The following is a 22,252-nucleotide window of genomic DNA, read 5'->3' as shown; positions in this document are numbered from 1 at the left end:
TTTATTCTCTCATTTCCACTCTGCTTTAAGCCCACCCAGTTAATTTTATTTCAGATATTTTAATTTTCAGTTATATAATTTACATCTGATTCTTTTTAATTGTTTCTATATCTCTGATATGATTTTCTATTTGTTCTTTTGTTAAAATGTATTTTCTTTTATGTCCATTAGTGTAGTTATGATGACTTAAAATTCTTTTCTGCTAATTCCAACATCTGGTCCTTCTTAGGACTATTGTATTTTCTCTTGAGTATAAATGACATTTTCCTGTTTCCTTGTGTGTGTTTTTTCCCTAGTAATTTTGGAGTGTACCCTGAACTTTGTGCCTGATATATTGTAGGATCTCTATATTCCTTTATTTCTCTGTAAAGTTTTTTTTTTTTTCCAGTAGGTAGTTAACTGAACTGAAACTCTAAACTCTCCCTGTGGTGGACAACACTGAAAACAGTTTAATTCTTTCAGCTTTTTTAGGCTCTTTGGAATCTGTCCCCACATGCATAATTTATGGTTCCACCAGAGATTTGGTTGGGAAATTTATACACAGAATTGGGGTCTCCCACGGTGTTGTTCTCTCAATTCATGAATTTCTCTCATCACACTCCAACTTCAGTGGTTATCTTGAATTTTGTGTTCTGGTTCTTCAAGCCACTAGGACTATGAGCAGTTGAATGGTAGCTGAATGGCACTGATTTGTGAGAGCCAACTGTGCACATCTCTTCCCAACTTCATGTTGATGGAATTGGCCATGGTGGGAATATTTACACTAAGGAAATTGGGAAATGTTATAAATCAGGCTTTTATTTTTTCCTGAAGAACCAGTTGTTAAACATTTAACAGCTGCAACACTTGTAGTTTCTGTAAGTTTTAGTTACTGTTTTGGCCTGGAGCCTGCCTCATGGAGCAAAAATTTCTTAGAAAATGCAAATTCACATGGTATTGTACCTTTTTTATGATTGTCAACCTTCCATCATCAACTCTTTCGCAATTTATGTCTACTTATGATCACTTTCCAATGCATTCAGATTGTTGTTTTGTTTATTTTTGTCCAGAGTTTATTGTTATTATCTGCTTGATAAAAACTGCTCCATCACTACTAGAAGTGGTCCTAGTAAAATTTTTTGGTGGTTTGCAGTGGATGGGGAATATTTATTAAAATGCTATTAATTTTACACAGAGCTAAAATTATGTGATTTAAATAATAGCTTTTATTATGAGATTATCTTCATCTAGCTTATTTTTATCAAAATATCTTTTCTTTAAAAATGATATCATAGATGGTTTATTTGTTTAGTATATTTATTTCACACAAAAAAAGTTGGCCACTGTAGTGGGTTGAATAGCATGTCCCCCAAATTTTTGTCCACCCAGAGTCTAAGGATTTGATCTTATTTGGACATGTGATCTTTGCAGAAGTAATTAAAGATCTCAAGATGAAATCATTCTGGATTTAGGGTGGACCTTAATCCAATGACTTGTTTATTTATAACAAAAAATATGGGGAAATCTGGTCATACAGAGACACAGAGGAGAAGACAATTAGAAGAATGAGGCAGAGATTAGAGTGATTCTTCTACAAGCCAAGGAATTTCAGGAGCTACCAGAAGCTGGAGTTAGCAAGGAAAAAGTCTCCTCTAGAGCCTTTGGGGGAAATGTGGCCCTGCCACCTCTTTTATGTCAGACTTCATGCCTCCAGAACTGTGAGACAAAATTTTTTGTTGTTGTTTTAAGCCACCAAATTTATTGTTATTTGTTATGGCAGACCTAGGAAATAACATCGCAGCCTTATGCCAGTTCATAGCATTTTTTTTTTGCCATTTTGTTAATCCATCAAATCCAACAGACACTTATGCAAACAAATACACTTGCTTTATGTACAGCTTACATGTTGCTTTGGTGGACAAAAATACTGTATCTGGGACCAGCAGACTAGGTGCTTGATTTTGTCACTGATTCACTATGAGATTATATGAGCTATATTTTTTCCTGCAGGCCAGTTTCTGTTTCTGCATAATGAGTTGGTTATCTTTCTGGGTCCTTTTAACTCAGTGACTCTGAGCCTATGGATCCCTGTCTCTCTGTATACTCAGTATATGGGTATATGTTTTAGAAGAAGTATACAGTTGAAGTGGAGCACATGTTCCTCACTGGACAAGAGTAGAGTATTGGGAATTTTGGGTAGGGGGATAAAAATAGCCCACTGTGGGAAAATTTTTAAATGCCTACCACACCTCAGTCATTGTATGTACATTGAGGTCAGTACTTTTATGCTAATTATTATATGTAGGATAGGAGCAACTTTTTACACATATGCTCATTTTCATATTGCCCTTAAAACATTCAAAATGGAATGTCATGTTAGTGTGATTTGGGGTCCCATTTGGGGACCCATCTTGGGAGAACATTTGAAATTTGGCAGTGTATTTTTCACTATTAACAGATGTCTTCATCACTTGGGATTTTTCCTTTCTAAAGCCTAGATTGTTAGGTGTCAAAGCATCTTTCAAGATTATCTACATCTATCACCATTCATTTTACCATTGAAGATGAGAGCCAGATTAAACAAGTGACTTGTCAAAGATACAGTGGAGCAATTTTGAGAGGCAGGACTCAAACCTAAGTTCCTTTATTTTATTCTTAGCCTAGGTCTCCTTCTACCCTCTGTTCCATTGTTATTGTACTTTGCCCAGTTTTTTCCCCCAAAGGGAACACAATTCTTTTATATTTTGAGTTTACTAATCTTCTTCTCTTCTCTGTCCTATTCTCCCATGGGCAAACTCAGATGTGGGCTTACACACTTCCCTATACCTATATTCCCTTCTGAGGTTTTTGAAAGGAAAACATTGTGGTTCTGCTGCTTGTCTGTTTTGCCTGGAGGGAAGCTCCAACTGACAATTCTGAGCTGGGTTCACACTTCTACTTGGTTGGGGGTGGAGGTGGCAGTTAGGTCATTAGGGGATCAATGTGGCTGAACCCTTTCTTTTGAGTGGAGGGGGCATGACAACCTCTTTGATGTAATTTTGTTTAGCTGTTATTGTCCTCAGAGATGGAATGTGAACAGACAGGATTGTGAAACCTTTATTTGGAGCCTAAGCTAAGAAGGCACACCCATAGGGATATAAGGGAGACAGACCATTTATTTTCCGTCTTGGAGCAGCTAGCAAGCATTACACATCAGCATGGTAATCCATACTTCCTTTATCCTCCTATTCAGTGCTCTTACCATTTTGTTCTCTTTCTCTTCCCCTTGGTTCCTCTGCTCCTACCCTTTCTTCTGAGCTTCCCTCTATTTTTTCTGCTGGAAACATTAAATAATAAAATACTACTTTAGTCTTTCTTGAAACAACCGCAGATCCAAAGCCTTGCAGCACTGTATTCAGAGCCCCGGCACAGCCGCGTGCTCAGCACTAGGCAATGGTGAATCTAAAGCCAGCAAAGGGGGAGGGGAGGAGGGAATAGAGAAGAGATAGGGAGAGGCGGGAGAAAGAGAGAGAGGGAGAGGGGGAGGAGAGGGAGGGAGAGGGAGAGCGTGAGCGCGCGCAAGCTAGCGAGCAAACCAGAGAGACGAGAGAGGGACCAGGAGAAAGACCCAGAGAAAGAGAAGAGGAAGCCGAGCTCCGTGAGGACTCAACCTCCAACTTGTTTCAATTCATTCATTCTTCTCTTCTCTCCGCTTCGGGGAAGTGATTGTGGCGCTTGGTAAGGAACACAGATGTCCCTCCTTCCCCCTCCCCCAAGCTCAGGTCTCCTTTAGCGATAGCATCTCTCCCCCGTACTGAGAGTCTCCTTGGGTTGGCCGGGGAGGCTGAGACATGATCTGCAGCTGTGATGCTATCCTGGGTTTCCCAGTGGGGCTGGTGGAAGCCCAGAGTTGGCATCTGGGCAGGGAGGCACTGGGGTAAAACCTGATTTGGGGAGGGGGGTTGCGATGTGGTGTATGCGCGATTTGCTTCATTGTCAGTGAATTGTTTTGTTCCTTTTTGGAAACAGGTCAGCCTTGACCTTGCAAATTGCTTGGGGGGCCTGGCAGCTGCTGCAGAAAGCCACCCAGTGTCCCTTAGCCAGAGCAGACAGCACTGTCATGACCCCCCAGACAGCCCAAGGCACGGGGATGGGGTAATGGCTGGAGCTTCCTTCCTCCTTTAACTCTTTCTCTGCAGCTGTTTCTCATTGCTGGAATTGAGAAAGAGGGAGAATACCATGCAGCCCTTTTCTCCATCTCCCTATTACCTTTCGCAGATGCAAGTGAGTAGAAAGTTGTAAATAACTGCTTCCTTTGAAAGCAGGTTGAGACCTCCCCCCTTCCTTTAAGGGGTTCATTGTGGGGTTGGGCCTGAGTTCCTTAACAAACTTGGGAGGCTTTTCTTGCTTCCCAGTGGGGAGCCCCATTGCTTGCCGTCTCTCCATCCTAGGTAGTAAAGCAGACATGCCAGACCAGGGATTTAGATACCCTACCCCATCCCACTGGCAGGTATCATGGTATTAAGTCCAGCAGTGTCCTTGAGAGGGAAGAAACACCTGATGGTTTGTCTGGAATTGCCTTCCCAGTTTGCTGCTTCTCTAATTGTGGCTGAGGATGGCATAGGCAGGAGAACTGGGGGAGGGGTGGCTTTTGGATTTAGAGCAGGGTGAGAAGCCAGAATTCCTGGTGTGAAATGTATGGTTTATTGAGGATCAGCAGGTTCTGGATGTCTGGAGCTATGCAAGGACTGGCTGAAGGTCTTGTAATATATCCCCTCTGAACTGCTAGGAGAAGGGGTCTAGTTGCTTGATGGGAGCTTTTTCAGTTAGCAACACTGCCATGCCCTTGGTAGCAATTATTACATCAACATACTAATTGCTAACATTGCTGAGTGCTTGGTATGTTTTGGATCTTAGGCTTAGGGTCTAATGTGTATTCTTATATCAACACTATGAAGCAGATACTACTATTATCCTTGGTTTACTGATGAGGAAACTGAAGCACAGATTGAATAACGTGTCCAAGGTTACGGAGTAATTAAATGTCCCAGCTGGGGATTAAAACACAGGCAACCTGGTTCCAAAATGCTTGGTCTTGACCATTAAGCCCTACTGCCTCCTTGGGGAAAATTTTGCACCTTTGTCGGTTAGGCAAGTGGACGTGTGGTAGGAAGGGTACTGCTTGGCAGAAAAAAAAAAAAAGGAAAGTAGTAGCCTAACCTTTGTGTAGAGTAACAGGAACTTAGAGTGGGGCATAGTGGCTGGTCATTGTGGAACTCTCACCTGGGTTTCCTGGAGGAGCTGCCTAAGAGGTTTTCCTTGGCCAGCCTGCTTTCCTTTGAAAAGGATACCTGGAAAGACTTCACTTTTCCACTGTTGTAGCCTCATCCATCTCACATTCAGCAAAAGACTGCTTTTTTCAGGACTAGATCTTGCCCTTATTTTCTGAGAGCTTAGAGTCACCTTGTCCTGAAATTTTTAGATTATTAAAACCTTGGAACTGGAAGATCATTAAGCTTTGCTTCTCCACCAAGTTCTTGAATTTTTCCTAAGCATTCAATTCATTGACTTATTTCTATTTGATCTCCCTGCAGTGACAGAAAGCTCATTAGATGGCTTCTTTTTTATCTTTGAATAATTCTGATTGCCAGAATGTAGCTCCCATTATAAGCCAGGGTCTGTCTCCCTGTAACTTGTATTCATAGGTTCTTTGGGACTAGCTGCAACAAATTTGCTTCTTCTTAGTTGAAGACAGCAATCATACCTCTTCCCTCAGGCCTCAGATCTGATAAGACTGCAACTAAAGGATCATCATTTGCCTCATTTTGGAAGCTAGACTTTTATTAATATGGCCCAATATCCCATTCTCTTGTCAGCCACACAGTGAGAACACTGAGCTTTCTAAAGCAGCCTTGATAGTGTATGCTCTCTTCCTTGGAAAAGCTTGCTATTTGGTATCAAGTGGACTCATGGGAATAAAGAATCTCTCTTTTTTCCCTAAAGACCAAAAATCAGTTTAGTACTAGTCCTTCTGAAGCCCCAGAATGTCCAAATAGCAGCCAAACAATAGGCATATGGGAAGATTTGAGAACAGGGGTTAAGAGCAATTATCAAAAAGGAGACACTTGAAATAGTGGAGATTCAAGGTCCACACAATATATAGAAGGTAGAAGAATAAATTCTTGTATCAGAAAGTATTTCAGAAACAATGACATCACTGATGGAGTCCCACAGAGTGAGATTGGGTGGAATAGGAGTGAGCATCTAGTGTTCTAAAACTGATCTGGGTGTTAGGAAACTTGAGTTCTATTCCTAGCTCTGCTAATTTGCCAATTACCTTGGACACATGAGTCCCTCTCCATGGACCTCAGTTTTTCCATCTAAAAATGATGAGGTGGATTGTATCACCAAAGGTCTTTCAGCTCTATACTTCTCTAACTGAAGTAAATTATAAAATGTCAGGGTTCTAAGGGCTTCAGAAATCATCCAGGGCAGTGTTTCTCAAACTTTTATGTGCAAATGAATCTCCTGCGGATTTTGTTAAAATGCTAATTCTAGCTCAGAGGGTCTGGGGTACAACCTGAGATTTTCCATATTGACAAACTGCCATGTAAGCCTGAATCTGCTGTTCCAGTGGTTTTCAAACTACCTTGTTGAAAGACCAGTTTTTAAAAATTTTCCAATCCATGACAGACTGCTACTTTAGTAAAATACATTATGGGTTATTAGAATATGAAAGAAAAGAGAAACAAAATATAAGCTCACATTTTTATTAGTAGATTCAACAAACATAAGAATTATCTTTAAATTTCTATAATATTTTATAAGTACTTATTCTCAATTTCTGCACCTAGGTCATTGCTGCTTGGCAATAAAAGTTTGCAGACAGGCATTGATCGGCAGATCACACTTTGAACAGCACTGGTCTAGGCTACTGCTAATTTAAGAGGCCCAGATTGGGCCCAGTTATAATTTCTAAATCATTTTTGGCAAATTATTTTTCACCCTGAGGTTATGGGCCCAGCACGCTTCTGCTGTGTGACTCTGCTACCACTTTCACCCTCAGGTTAAATGTCTCCTTTGATGGAGAACTTAATATCCTTACAAAGTAGCATTACTTAGATGCTGTGACTGTCAAAAAGGATTTTTTTAAAAAGCTTCCATAAATGCCACTCTGAGACTATATATTCCAAGCAAGTAGAGGGCTGTGTCACTCCAGTTTATTGTACTATCAGCCACTAGCCTAGTGTGTGGTATAGAGTAGGTTTTTAATAAATGTTAAGTGGATGAGCAGGCACTTGGTGTTAGTTATGCCTTTTGGAGCTATACATTCATTAAAGAAAGGAAATTTTGGTTTCCTTCCAGAACTGGGGAAACATTGTTTATCCTATTGTATAAATTTCTAATGGTGGCTATAAGGCCAGTTTACCTGGCATCCCAATTTTACTTTATTTATTTATTTATTTATTTATTTATTTATTTATTTTTAAAATTTTTTTTCAACGTTTTTATTTTATTTTTGGGACAGAGAGAGACAGAGCATGAACGGGCGAGGGGCAGAGAGAGAGAGGGAGACACAGAATCGGAAGCAGGCTCCAGGCTCCGAGCCATCAGCCCAGAGCCCGATGCGGGGCTCGAACTCCCGGACCGCGAGATCGTGACCTGGCTGAAGTCGGACGCCCAACCGACTGCGCCACCCAGGCGCCCCCCAATTTTACTTTAAAGGAATTATATCAAGCCAGGCAAAGATTTTGTACACTCTAAGTCCCAAGTCTTTACATTTAAACCACTTGTTCATTAATTCAGTGGGTTAAATGGTTATTTGTTCAGTGATGTGATTAAGCACAATGCAGATGATACAAGGGTGAGAAAACAAACAAGGCCCTTGCTTACTTGGAGCTTACAGTTTGATGGTGAAGTAGCCATAAATCAGATACTCACACAACTGTTATTTCAGTTAGTAATAAATGCTATGAAGGAAAAGTATGAAGGTGGGGTTATGAAGGTATATAACAGAAAAAACTGATCTAGCTTGGGGTTTAAGAAAAGCTTCCTTGATGAAGTAATATTAAGGGTGTGTAGAAACATAGGGTTGGGTTGGGATTATGGGGTTGGAGCAGTTTTGTAGATGAAGAAAAGAACATGCATGAGAGCCCTGAGATGCATAGTGAATTTGACAAATTGAACAAAAGCTGGTGTGGTCGAAGTGGGACATTGTAAGGATTTTCCAGAAATGCAGGGACTGATTAAAGGCTTTTTAAGCAGGATGACTGATATGACCTAAACTGAATCCATTCAGTATAAGGTTACTAAGTGCTATGAACCAAAGGCAATGTGGGATACAGGCTGATTTAGGAATAGCCCTTGCCCTCCAAGATGACAGGGTCAAGTAAGAGAGAGAATAAATAAACAACTATAATACTAGGAGGATGAAATCCACACACATTAAAGAGAGGCAAAGGAGATCAAGGAGATCAAAGACACCTTCCCAGAAGTGGTGTTTGAATTGCACTTCAAAGATTAGGCAAACTTTGGAGATGCAGAGTTTGGGGGATGGGAAAGGTGTTCTAGGAAGATGCCAGAAAAGCAGAGGATATGTATTAGGAACAGTGAGGATCTCAGTTGTGTTGGAGTAAAACATATGGTAAAAGTATGTGAGAAGTATTTGGCAACATCTGTAGAAAGCTTGACTGTAAATGATATTAAATGCTAGCTTGGAGAATTAGAACATGCTCCTATATGCAGTAGAGAGGCAACTCCCTCATTTTATGGATGAGCTAATTGATCTTGAGATGGGAGTGACTTGATTTGACTGAGGTCACACAGTCTAGCAAAATGTACTAGATACAGTTGAAAGAAATGTGGAATTGGAGCTCTCAAAAGAAGTCAACTGTTTTGAGAGTCATTGATATAGAGGAAATACTTGAAGTAGAAAGAAGAGATCCAGAGATCTCTTCTCAGGGTAATGCTTATGCTGTACGATATGGGAAAACAAAAATAAAAAAACAAAGGCTACAGAGGAGAGGGCAGATATGTGGAAGGAACATTAGGAGAATACAGTATTTTGAAAGAGCCAAGAGAGGAGAGGCCTCATCCATTGGTTGGATAAATATTTATTGAATACATACCATTCACTGAACATGGAGAATATAATGATGAGCAAAATAAACATGGTTGTTGCCACTTTGGGGCACGTGGTTTAGGTAGTGAGATAGCCCTTATTCTACAAACTATTAAATTATATAGTTGTACATTGTGATAGGTGTATAGAGGAAAATATACTGCTTTAAGAAGGAATGTGTGGTCAGGGGGCACCTGGGTGACTTAGTTGGTTAAGCATCCGACTTCAGCTCAGGTCATGATCTCGCAGTTCGTGAGTTCAAGCACTGCATCAGAGTTCTGCACTGCGTCAGAGCCTGGAGCCTGCTTTGGATTCTGTGTCTCCCTCTCTCTCTGCTGCTATCCCTCTCATGCTCTTTCTTCTCATAAATAAATAAAACATTAAAAATAATAATAATAATAATAAAGAAGGAATGTGTCGCCAAGATTATTAGACTTTTCAGTAGAATTTTGTACTGATAAATAACACCCAGATTCTAATAGTCCTCCCCACTATGATGCTCACGGTGCTTACTAACTGTTAAGACTGGATGCTCATATTCATTTTGCTGTTGTTAGGCAGATAATAGTGCTGTAAGGAAAGGTAAGATTCCCTCCAGCCTCAAGTCCACAAAAGCACAGGATTACTTGAAACCAGGTTATATGTTATATTGCTTAACTGAAATTCTCAATGAGTCAGCACTCTTTCCAGATCTTCTTTATACTCCCAATTCAACAGGGTAGAAAAAGATGCTTGATAAGAAAAAAAATATGAAGAATTAGATATTAAAAATATTTCATATAATAATGAGATTTCAGATAACCTGGTCTAGATTCTACTCTGGGTTTGGATGCTTACAGTTTCCTGTGACAAATTACTTATTTGAACTTCTTTTTCCATCGCTGTAAAATGAGTACGGTTGGACTACATCCAGATGATTTATAAAGACCCTACTAGCAGTAAAGTTCTATAGTTTATGCTCTGTTCTTTACTACACTCTCATGGTCCAGTCCTTGATATTTCAGGCCAGTCATTTATTTAAGCAACACTAAAGATTTTATATGGAATTCTGAAGGTTGCTAATTTTGGTGAAAGTATTCATAGGGCTTGGAAGAGATCACAGGAATGCCCTTTCCTTATTCTATTACTAAGATTGCTGAAATCACCACTGCCATAAAAGCTAAGAAAAGAACTGACTGTGTTCTAAAATCTGTAGTAACTCTGAGTACTGGGTGATATTTTCACCACTTTTGGTTTTAAAATGAATAAGGGCACTGAAAAGAAAATGGTGCAGGATACTATGGAGTAGAGGCAAGGTGATTATCTCATCTTCTGAAATGGAGTGGTCTGGACAGTCTCTTCCTAGGGGGAAGATATATGGTCAAGGGAAATATTGGTCGGTAATAGAAAAATATTTTTTATACTTAAAATATGATTTTAAAGGTATTGATATTTGTACAAAATGTCTCTTCACTCTACACAGAAGGAAGAATAAAAATCTCCAGGATGTATATTTTGAAGGGTACTCTTTTCTGTTTAAAAATAATTTCCTAAAAGGAATCAAGTATTACATAGATTTTTTTGAAGGGAAGGGAAGGGGAGATAGGTGGGGGTGGAATTATGTAAATGATCATAGCATAAAATAACTCTTTTAAATAGTATAAGAGGAGCTCAGAAATAGCAGGGTCCTAACCAATCATATAACAGCAATCTTATCAACCAATACATATGGTCATCTATTTTCAGTGTGAATAGTTGCCAGAAAGGTTGGTTAATACCACCTGATAACTGTGATTGTTAGCAAGTACTTCTTCATATTGACGTGAAATCTGTCTTCTGAAACCAACCCATTGGTTGCTCCTTGGAACAATAGTAATGCTGACTAATTTCTATTTCCTTTCCCTGTAATTATCCATTTAAAAGTTTAAAGATAGTATCACCCTTAATACATAATGTCCAAACCTGGACCCAGTACTCTAGGCATGGTTGATTGGCACCACCATTTAAAAATTTTGTACATTTCTTAATCAACTTTAAGACTGTCATATCTACTTCTAATTTCTTTCTATTCATAAAAATGAAACAGCCTCATAATAGAAAATTTTAAAAATGGAGAGAAAACACATATCACCTGTAAATACCTAGTCCAAAGACAATTTGCTCTGCTTCCTTCCAGATGTGTTCCCATGTTTGCATAATTGGGATCATACCATATATGTACTATTTTATATTTGGCTTCTCCATTGGTTTTATACTGTGACCATTTTACCATGTAATTCACCAGCCTTCAAACAATTTTTAATGGCTTCATAATTTTCAGTTGCATAATTTGTACCTACTATGATTATTTAACAAATCCCATATTGACCATTTAAATTATTGCCAATCATAAGTTATCATGAATAGCCCTTTATACATAAATCTTTGCTGCTTTGAACCTCACTCTTTTAGGTCTTAATGCAAATGTTACCTTGGTACGGTCTCCTATAACAACTATCCATAAAAATGTAAGCCCTTCTCCTCTAACACTCACTTTTCTCTTTCCTTGCTTTATTTTTTTCTCCTTGGTCTTCATCATAACCTAATAGCCAAGGTATTTTATTAATTTGTTGTCCAGATCCTCGTATTAAAATGTAAGCACCTTGAGCACGGAGATTTTTCTTTGTTTTGTATTCACTATTGCATCTACTAGTACCTATGGCAATGTATGACACATTGTAGATCCTTACTAGATATTTGTTGAGTGAATGGTTTTCTTAAGATGAGTTTTTATAAGAGTCATTATTGGACCTAAGGATTAAATTTTTAAAGGCTCTTGAGGTATGTGTGAAGTTATCTCACTGTATAAGATGGACAATTTCTCCTCATATACCTTTATCAGTACTGGCTATTGTCATTTTTAAAAAATCTGCCAGTATGGTAGAGGCAAATGATATCTTTGCTGTTTTAATTTGTTTCTTTTATTATGCTGAGCATGAATACTTTCTCGTGTTTCTCAGTCACTTTTGCCTCCTTTCTATGAACATATATTCATGACCTGTATACATTTTTCTATTGAGAACTTCTATGTTTCTTATTCATTTGTATAGATAACATATACATTTAATAGACACTAAGCCTTTCTTCTGTGGCATATATGGAAGTTTCTGTTTTAAATGAACTTTTATGCACAAATTAATGTTTATGTAATTATATATATCTTTCTATTTGTATTTTTTTCTGATGAACTCACATGTAAGAAGTTTTTCTCCACCCAAATTAGATAAGTGCTTAAGTGGATTTTTTTCCATTTTTATTGCTTATGTTTAGTTGTTTAATATTTCTGGAGTTTCTGGTGTGTGGTGTGAGGTAATCTTCTAAACTGTTTTCCCTTTCCCTTTTTTCACAATAACAAATATTGAATAATTATTTTCCACTATTCTGTGATGTCACATTTAATATGTATAAATTGTCATATATCTATATATAGATATATAGATATAGATATAGATATAGATAGATTGATTCTCTTTGGGATTTATGTATTTTCCATATTTTGTAGACTGACTCTGTCCTAGTTACAAAGTTTAAATATTATTGTAGCTTTAAAATAATTTTTATTACTTCAGTACCTCTTATACTTACTAGCTGTGTGGAATCTGACCCTTTATATGTTTATCTGTATAGACTGTACAAGGGTAACATTTATGTTATGCTTTTAATTTTTTCAAGGGGATTTTTCTATCATTATTTCTGCTAATTTATTATGGCTTGTATACAGAGAAATTGCTATTTACAGTATTAATTTCTATTTCTCCATTTTTTTCAAATTTATTATTATAAATTTATCATTTGCAAGTTTATTTTGTTGTTTCTGTCTTATTTTTTAATTTTGAAGGATCTAAAAAATTTAGAAACTCAAAGAAGAATCTAAAACAACGACCAAATAACTGCATATATACTGCTTAGAATGAATGAGTGTTAGCATTTTGTCATATCTGCTTCAGATATATTTAAATAAATAAAACATTACAGATAAACTTTACTTTCCTGTGTTTAGCTCAGCTTAATTTCTCTTCATATCCTTCCAAAACACAAAACCTACAGCCATTCACACTTGCTTCTTTTTATTTTTTTAATTAATGTTCTAATTTAATTCTAGTATAGTTAACATACAGTGTTATATTGGTTTCAGGTGTACAACCTAGTGATTCAACAATTCTGTACATTACTCAGTGCTCATCATACTAAGTGTATTCTTTAATCCCCATTGCCTATTTCATCCATACCCTGTCCCACCTCCCTTTTGATAACCATCAGTTTCTTCTCTATAATTAAAAGTCTGTTTCTTGATTTCTCTCTCTCTCTTTCTTTCCCCTCTTGCTTGTTATGTTTTATAAAATCCACATATGAATGAAATCATATGGTATTTGTCTTTCTCTGAATGACTTATTTCACTTAGTGTTATACTCTCTAGCTCTATCCATATCATTGAAAATGGGAAGATTTCATTCTTTTTTATGGCTGAATAATATTCCATTATATATACACCACATCTTTATCTGTTCATCAATTGATGGACACCTGGGTTACTTCTATATCTCAGCTACTGTAAATAGTGCTGCTATAAACATAAGTATAGGTGTAGGTATCCCTTTGAATTAGTGTTTTTTTATTCTTTGGGTAAATATGCTGTGATGCAATTGCTGGATCATAGGGTAGTTCTATTTTTAACTTTTTGAGGAAACTCCATACTGTGTTCCACATTTGCTGCACAGTTTACATTCCCACCAATAGTGCAACAGTGTCCCCCTTTCTCCATGTTCTAGCCAACACCTGTTGTTTTTTGTGTTGTTGATTTTAGCCATTCTGACAGGTATGAGGTGATACTACATTGTAGTTTTGAATTGCATTTCCCTGATGGTAAGTGATGATGATTATCTTTTAATGTGTCTTGTTGGCCATCTGTATGTCTCATTTGGAGAAATGTCTATTCATGTCTTATTTGGATTTTTTAGGTTTTTAAAATTGGATTATTTGCAGGAGAGGTTGCATTTTATAAGTTCTTTATATTTTTTGTATACTAACCCTTTATCAGATATGTCATTTGCAAATGTCTTCTCCCATTCTGTAGATTGCCTTTTAGTTTTGTTGATTGTTTCTTTTGCTATGCATAAACCTTTTATTTTGATGAAGTCCCAATAGTTTAATTTTGCTTTTGTTTCCTCTGCCTCAGGAGACATATCTAGAAAAAAGTTGCTAAGGCTGAAGTCAGAGAGGTTATTGCCTGTCCTCTCTTCTAGAATTTTTATGATTTTGGGTCTCACATTTAGGTCTTTAATCTATTTTGAATTTATTTTTGTGTATGGTGTAATATAGTGGTACAGTTTCATTGCTTTGCATGTTGCTATCTAGTTTTCACAACACCATTTGTTGAAGAGACTGTCTGTTTTACATTAGATATTCTTTCCAGCTTTGTCAAAAATTAATTGACCTTATAGTTGTAAGTTCATTTCTGGATTTCCTATTCTGTTCCATTGATGTTTGTGTTTATTTTTGTGTCAGTACCATACTGTTTTGATTACTACATCTTTGTAATATAACTTGAAGTCTGCACTTGTGATGCCTCCAGCTTTGCTTTTCTTTATGAAGGTTGCTTTGGCTATTTGGGGTCTTTTGTGCTTCCATACAGATTTTAGGGTGATTTGTTCTAGTTCTGTGAAAAATACTGTTGGTATTTTGATAAGAATTGCATTAAATCTGTAGAATGCTGTGGATAGTATGAACATTTTAACAGTATTTGTTATTACAACTCATAAGCATAGAATGTCTTTCCATTCTTTTGTGTCATCTTCAGTTTCTTTCATCAGTGTTTTATAGTTTTCAGAGTATATGTCTTTCACCTCTTTGGTTAGGTTTATCACTAGGTATCTTACTATTTTAGGTGCAATTATAAATGGGATTGTTTTATTAATTTCTTTCTGCTGCTTCATTTTTGGTGTATAGAAATTCAACAGATTTCTCTAGGTTTTGTATCCTACAACTTTACTGAATTTGTTTATAAGTTCTAGAAATTTCTTGGTTTAATCTTTAGGGTTTTCTGTATAGAGTATCATGTAATCTGCAAATAGTGAAGGTTTTACTTCTTTATGAATTTGGATTCCTTTTATTTCTTTGTTGTCTGATTGCTGTGGCTAGGAATTCCAGTACCATGTTGAATAAAGTGGTGATAGTGAACATCCTTGTCTTGTTCCTGATCCTCAGGGAAGAGCTTTCAGTTTTTCCTCATTAAGGATGATGTTAGTGGGTTTTTCATAGATGGCCTTTATTATATTGAGGTATGTTCCCTCTAAGCCTATTTTGTTGAGGTTTTTATCATGAATGGATATTGTACTTTGTCAAATGCTCTTTTTGCATCTATTGTAATGATCATATGTTTCTTATCCTTTTTCTTATTAATCAGATGTATCACATTGGTTGTTTTATGAATACCAAACCACCTTTGCAACCCAGGAATAAATTCAGCTCAATCATGGTGGATGATTTTTTGTAAAACATATTGTTGAATTCAGTTTGCTAGTATTTTGTTGAGGATTTTTGCATCCATGCTCATCAAGGATATTGGCCTGTAGTTCTCTTTTTTAGTGTTGTCTTTATCTCATTTTGGTGTTAGAGTAATGCTGGCCTCATAGAATGAATTTTGAAGTTTTCCTTCCTTTTCTATATTTTGGAATAGTTTATGAATAATAGGTGTTAAATCTTCTTTAAATCTCTGATAGAATCTGCCAGTGAAGCCGTCTGGTCCTGTGCTTTTGTTTGTTGGGATTTTTCTGATTATTGACTTAATTTCTTTGCTTGTTATCAGTCTGTTATAATTTTCTCTTTCCTCCAGTATAAGTTTTGGTAGTTTATATGTTTCTAGCAATTTATCCCTTTCTTCTAGGTTGTCCAATTTGTTGGCATGTAGTTTTTCATAATATTCTGTTAAGATTGTTTATTTCAGTGGTGGTGGTAGTGGTTTCTCCTCTATCATTTGTGATTTTGTTTATTTGAGTCCTTTCTCTTTTTTTTCTTGATAAGTCTGGCTAGAAGTTTATCAATTCTGTTGATGTTTTCAAAGAATCAGCTCCTGGTTTCATTGATTTGTTCTGTTTTTTTGTTTGTTTCTAATCATTTATTTCTGATCTAATCTTTATTCTTCCTTCTGCTGGTTTTGGGTTCTGTTTGTAATTTTTATTTCTCCTTTAGATGTCAGGTTAGGTTGTTTGAAATTTTTCTTCTTGACATAGGCCTGTATTGCAATAAATTTCCCTCTTAGGACCCTTTTGCTGCATCCCAGAAGTTTCGGACCATTGTGTTTTCATGTACTTTTATTTCTTTGATTTCCTGGTCAACCCATTCATTGTTTAGTAGCATGTTATTTAACTTCCATGTATTTGTGGTCTTTCCAGATTTTTTCTTGTGGTTGATTTCCAGTTTCATAGCATCATGGTCAGAAAAGATTCATGGTATGACTTCGATCTTCTTAAATTTGTTAAGGTTTGTTTTGTGGGCTAATATGTGATCTATTATGGAGCATGTTCCATGTGCCCTTGAAAAGGATGTGTATTCTGCTGTTTTAGGATACAATGTTTTGAATATTTCTGTTAAATATATCTGTTCAAAAGTGTGTAAATCAAAGCCATTGTTTCCTTGTTGATGTGTTTACATGATCTGTCCATTGATGTAAGTGAGGTGTTTAAGTCCACTACTATTATTGTATTATTATCAATTAGTGCCTTTATGTTTATTATTAACTGTTTTATGTATTTGGGTGTTTTCATGTTGAGTGCATAAATATTTATAATTGTTATAACTTCTTCTTGTTGGATTGTACCCTTTATTATACAGTGTCCTTCTTGTCTGTTTTTACAGTCTTTATTTTGAAGTCCTTATTGTCTGATATAAATATTGCTATCCTGGCTTTCTTTTGACATCCATTTCTGTGATAAATGCTTGTCTAATCCCCTCACTTTCAATCTGAAGGTGTCTTTAGGTCTAAAACGAGTCTCTTGTAGGCAGCATATAGATGGTCTTTTTAAAAATTCATTCTGACTCCCTATGTCTTTTTATGGGAGCATATAGTCACTTACATTCAAAATAATTATTGATATGTATTTCTTGTCATTTTATTATTTGTTTTATGGTCATTTCTGAAGATTTTTTTGGTCCTTTCTTAATCTTTCTTTCATGTGTTCTCATTTTCTTTAGTGATATATTTGGATTTCTTTCTCTTTATTCTTTGCATACTTATTAGTGGCTTTTGATATATGGTTACCATTAGGTTTATATATAACCTCCTCTGCATATAGTAGTCTATATTAAATTGATGGTCGTTTAACTTTAAACTCACTATTTCCTTCCTTTTCCTGTTTTAGGTATATGTTATTATATTTCATATCCCTTTTTTGGTGAATTCCTTGACTGATTTTTTACTGAAAAATTAGTTTTTCTTCTCTTATGTTTCCTATCACCATATTGTCACTTTTGGCCTCTCCTTTCCACTCAGAGTCCCTTTTAATATTTCTTGCAGAGCTAGTTTAGTGGTCATGAACTCCTTTAGTTTTTGTTTGGGAAACTTTTTATCTCTACTTCTTGTCTGAATGATAGCCTGGCTGGATAGAGTATTCTTGACTGCAGGTTTTTCCCATTCAGCACTTTGAGTATATCATGCCTTTGAGTACATCTGGCTTGCAAAGTTTATGTTGAAAAATATCCTGCTATCCTTATAGATTTCCCCTTGTAAGTTAGTGACTTCTTTTGTCCTGCTGCTTTAAAATTTTTTCTTTATCACAGCATTTTGCAAATTTAATTACAATATGTCTTGGTGTGGATCTTCTTTTGTTGATTCTGTTGGGGGTTTTCTGTGCCTCCTAGAATAGGCTGTTTCTTTCCCCAGATTATGGAAGTTTTTAACTATTATTTTTTCAAATAAATATTATGCCCCCTTTCCTCTTTTCTGGGACTCCTATAATACAAATGTTATTATGTTTGGTGGAGACAGTGAGTTCCCTAAGTCTCTTCTTGTTTTGCATAATTCTTTTCTCTCTGTTTTGTTCAGCTTAATTACTTTCTATTACTCTGTCTTCTAGGTCACTAATTAATTCCTCTGCTTCTTCCATTCTGTTGTTAATTCTAGCAAATGTATTTCTTTTTTTTATTTAATTTTTTAATTTTTTAAAAATTTATATCCAAATTAGTTAGCATATAGTGAAACAATGATTTCAGGAGTAGATTCCTTAATGTTCCTTACCCATTCAGCCCATCCCCCCTCCCACAACCCCTCCAGCAACCCTCAGTTTGTTCTCCGTATTTATGAGTCTCTTCTGTTTTGTCCCCCTCCCTGTTTTTATATTATTTTTGTTTCCCTTCCATCAATCTGTTTTGTCTCTTAGAGTCCTCATATGAGTGAAGTCATATGATTTTTGTCTTTCTCTGACTGACTAATTTCACTTAGCATAATACCCTCTAGTTCCATCCACATAGTTGCAAATGGCAAGATTTCATTCTTTTTGATTGCTGAGTAATACTCCATTGTGTGTGTGTGTGTGTGTGTGTGTGTGTGTGTGTCACATCTTCTTTATCCATTCATCCATCGATGGACATTTGGGCTTTTTCCATACTTTGGCTATTGTTGATAATGCTGCTATAAACATGGGGGTGCATGTGTCCCTTTGAAACAGCACACCTGTATCCCACGGATAAATGCCTAGTAGTGCAATTGCCAGGTCGTAGGGTAGTTCTATTTTTAGTTTTTTGAGGAACCTCCATAATATTTTCCAGAGTGGCTGCACCAGCTCACATTGCCACCAACAATGCAAAAGAGATCCTTTTTCTCCGCATCCTCGCCAACATCTGTTGTTACCTGAGTTGTTAATGTTAGCCATTCTGACAGGTATAAGTTGGTATCTCATTGTGGTTTTGATTTGTATTTCCCTGATGATGAGTGATGTTGAGCATTTTTTCATGTGTCAGTTGGCCATCTGGATGTCTTCCTTGGAGAAGTGTCTATTCATGTCTTTTGCCCATTTCTTCACTGGATTATTTGTTTTTTGGGTGTTTAGTTTGATAAGTTCTTTATATATTTTTGATACTAACCCTTTATCTGATATGTCATTTGCAAATATATTCTCCCATTCTTTCGCTTGCCTTTTAGTTTTGCTGATTGTTTCCTTCACTGTGCAGAAGCTTTTTATTTTGAGGAGGTCCCATAGCAAGTGTATTTCTTATTTCTTTTTTTGTGCCCCTTATCTCTGCTATGTTATTCTTTACCTCTGTGTTAAGTGTCTCCATCATGTCTTCTACTCTTTTCTCAAGTCCAGTGATTATTGCTATGATGATTGCTTTAAATTCTCTATCAGCATGTTACTTCTGTTGTCTTCCCTTAGATCTATGGCTATGGCCTTGTCCTATTCTTTAATTTGGGATAAATTTCTCTTTCTCCTCATTTTTGTCTTCCTCTCTGTGCCTGTTTCTCTGTGTTAATAAAGTCACCTGTATTTTCTGGTTTTGAAAGTAGTGATTTTATGAAGAAGAGATCCTGGAGCACCCTGCAGTGCAGTGTCTCCTGTTCCCTTGAAACTGATACTTCAGGAGAGTCTCCTATGTGTGTTGCTTATACCCTACTATTGTCTCTGAATTACTTTACCTTTCAGTGTAGCTGTCTTCACTGACTTTCTGCCTGTTGTGGGCTGTGCTTATTCTCTGTGGTGTTAGTTATACTCAGGCCAGGTCTGAGGGGGTATGCCCACTGGGGAACTTGGGAACAGGATGGCAGTGTTAGTAAAATCTGTTCTGGGCCACTAGTCCTATGCTGGATCTTCTGAAACACTGTGGCAGCTGGGGGCTGCATGCTGGGATAGCTGGGCGTGTGAGGCTGGACACAGCATGCTATAGTGTCTGAGGGCATGTGGCACATAAGTGCATGCAACTGAGTGCTATGTGCAAAGGAGGGCTGGGCATGTGCTCCATGTCCCTGGGGGTGCATGACAGTAGCTGGGGGCTTGTGGCTCAGTGCAGTACCCTCATTGGCTGGGGGTGCATGGCTGGGCACAGCACAGTGGATGTGTGTAGTGCCTAATGGCAGCTGTGCACCCAACGGATGGGCAGGGTGCCTGCATTGCTTTAACAAAATTTGCACTAAGTCTAGGGCTAAGTCCAGCAGGCTTGGAGTGGGTGAGTCCTCAGAACTCATGCGTGTGGTGTACTGCTAGCAGATTAGGTAGCAAATGTCTGTATAACCCCATCTCCTGCACGTGTCTCTGTGCTTATGTGGGGTGGGGGACGGTGAGGGAGGAAAATGGTGCCTGCCAGCTCCCTTGTTTTTGGAGAAGTCCCGTAACACACTCCAAAACAAGTGTGAACAGATTTGCCTCCTGTTTGCCCCAGGCATTGTGTAAACTGCCATTTTTATTTTGGCTCATCTCTGTAGGCTATTGTCTCTTCAAGGGCCATAATCCAGCTATCACTTGCCCTCCATGCTAGCCCAATGCTGAGTTAGCTAGCTGTTAAAGCTCCAGGCTTCACATCCCACTGGTTATACAAACTCACAGAATTCAGATCCTCTGGTCTTTAAAGCCAAATGCTATGTGGAGCTCCCTGGTGCAAGGGCCCATTTCTCTGTCCTCTCCATGACCAGCTCCCTCCCTCTTGTGGGCAGCCTTCCTCTGCCTTTCTGACCTACCAACCTTTCAGATGCAGCTTCTTCTCTATATTTAGTTGTGGAGTTTGTTCTGCCAGTCTTGGGATTGCTCTCCAGTTTATTGACCTGGATGTGGATGATATCTCATTGTAAACATGGTACAGGGTGAGCTCAGGGTCCTCCTACTCTGTCATGTTCCCAAGCTCCCAATAGTGTTGTGGGGTTTTAAATTTTTTAATTTAAATTTTTTATTGCTGTCAATTACTTTATTATATAATTGGCTTTTGTATATTAACCTTGTATCTTGCCTTGCCTGTCTTTATTTAGCCATTCTAGTCAGTATGTAGTGGTACCTCATTGTAGTTTAATTTGCATATCCCTATGGCTAATGATATTAAGCATCTTTTCATGTGCTAATTGGCCACCTGTACATATTCTTTGGAGAAATGTCCATTAAAATTGCCCATTTTATTTTAAACTTTTTAATGTTTATTTTTTAAAGAGAGAGAGAGAGTGGGGGAGAGGCAGAGAGAGAGGGAGACAGAGGATCTGAACTGAGCTCTGTGCTGACAGCAGAGAGCCTGATGTGGGGATGGAACTCATGAACTGTGAGATCATGACCTGAGCTGAAGCCAGATGCTTAACTGACTGAACAATCCATGTACTCCTCCCACTTTAAAAGTGAGATATTTGTATTTTTGTTAGTAAGTTGTAAGATAAGTGAATATTATAATCCTTTAAAAGGTGTTTTGAAAAATATTTTCTCTCATTCTGTGATGTCTTTCCATTTTCTATGTGGAGTTTCTATTATGACTTTTACCTTTTGTGTTCTGAGAAGTTTTGCTTTAACTAAGTTCAAAATGATCTTCTCATTTGTTTTCTTGTAGAATTTTAGTTTGAGTTCTTTGACTAATATCTTTGATGTATGTCTAGATGACTTTTGTCTTTGGGGCAAGGTAAAGTTCCAGGTCTATGTATTTTTTCCACATGGATGCCTAATTTTTCCAGCATTATTTGTTGACAAGATTTATCCTTTGCTCATTGAATTATCTTGGCACCTTTGTTCAAAATCAGTTAACCATGTATATGTGGATCTACTTCTAGACTCTTTTTTCTCTGTTTAATCTATATGTGTAACCTTGAAACATTACCACACTGTATCAAATATTGTAATTCAGTGGTTCTCAACTAGGACCATCCCCCTCCCTTGGGGTAAGAGACATTTGGCAATGTATGGAGACATTTCTGATTGTCACTACTGGAGGTGAGTGCTAGTGGCATCTAGTGAGGAGGAGCCAGGCAGCTACCAACAACAAAGTATTATCCAGCCCAAAATGTTAATAGTGTTGAGGTTGTGAAACTCTGCTATAGAATTATAGTAAATCTTGAAATAAAGTATTATGGATACTCCAGCTTTGTTCTTCATTATACACACACACACACACACACACATATATATATATGTATATATATATATATATATATATATATATATATATAATTATAGGTCCTTTGCATTTCCATATAAATTTTTT

At 37.2% G+C, this 22,252-nt stretch overlaps 1 protein-coding gene across 1 annotated transcript in view; it reads left to right on the top strand.

Moving 5' to 3' along the window:
* The first annotated feature begins 3,541 nt into the window (after positions 1-3,541).
* GABRA3 (gamma-aminobutyric acid type A receptor subunit alpha3) overlaps positions 3,542-22,252 on the top strand; it is a 380,473-nt gene continuing 361,762 nt past the window's right edge. Inside the window, exon 1 of the mRNA XM_043571691.1 lies at positions 3,542-3,696. The gene's annotated coding sequence lies outside the window, so the exon portion shown is untranslated. The remainder of the gene's footprint in view (positions 3,697-22,252) is intronic.

Source organism: Prionailurus bengalensis, chromosome X (assembly GCF_016509475.1).
Source record: "Prionailurus bengalensis isolate Pbe53 chromosome X, Fcat_Pben_1.1_paternal_pri, whole genome shotgun sequence".
In the NCBI taxonomy this organism is placed as follows: domain Eukaryota; kingdom Metazoa; phylum Chordata; class Mammalia; order Carnivora; family Felidae; genus Prionailurus; species Prionailurus bengalensis.
Note: the sequence above shows the minus strand (reverse complement) of the source record. Positions and strands in the feature narration are given on the sequence as shown.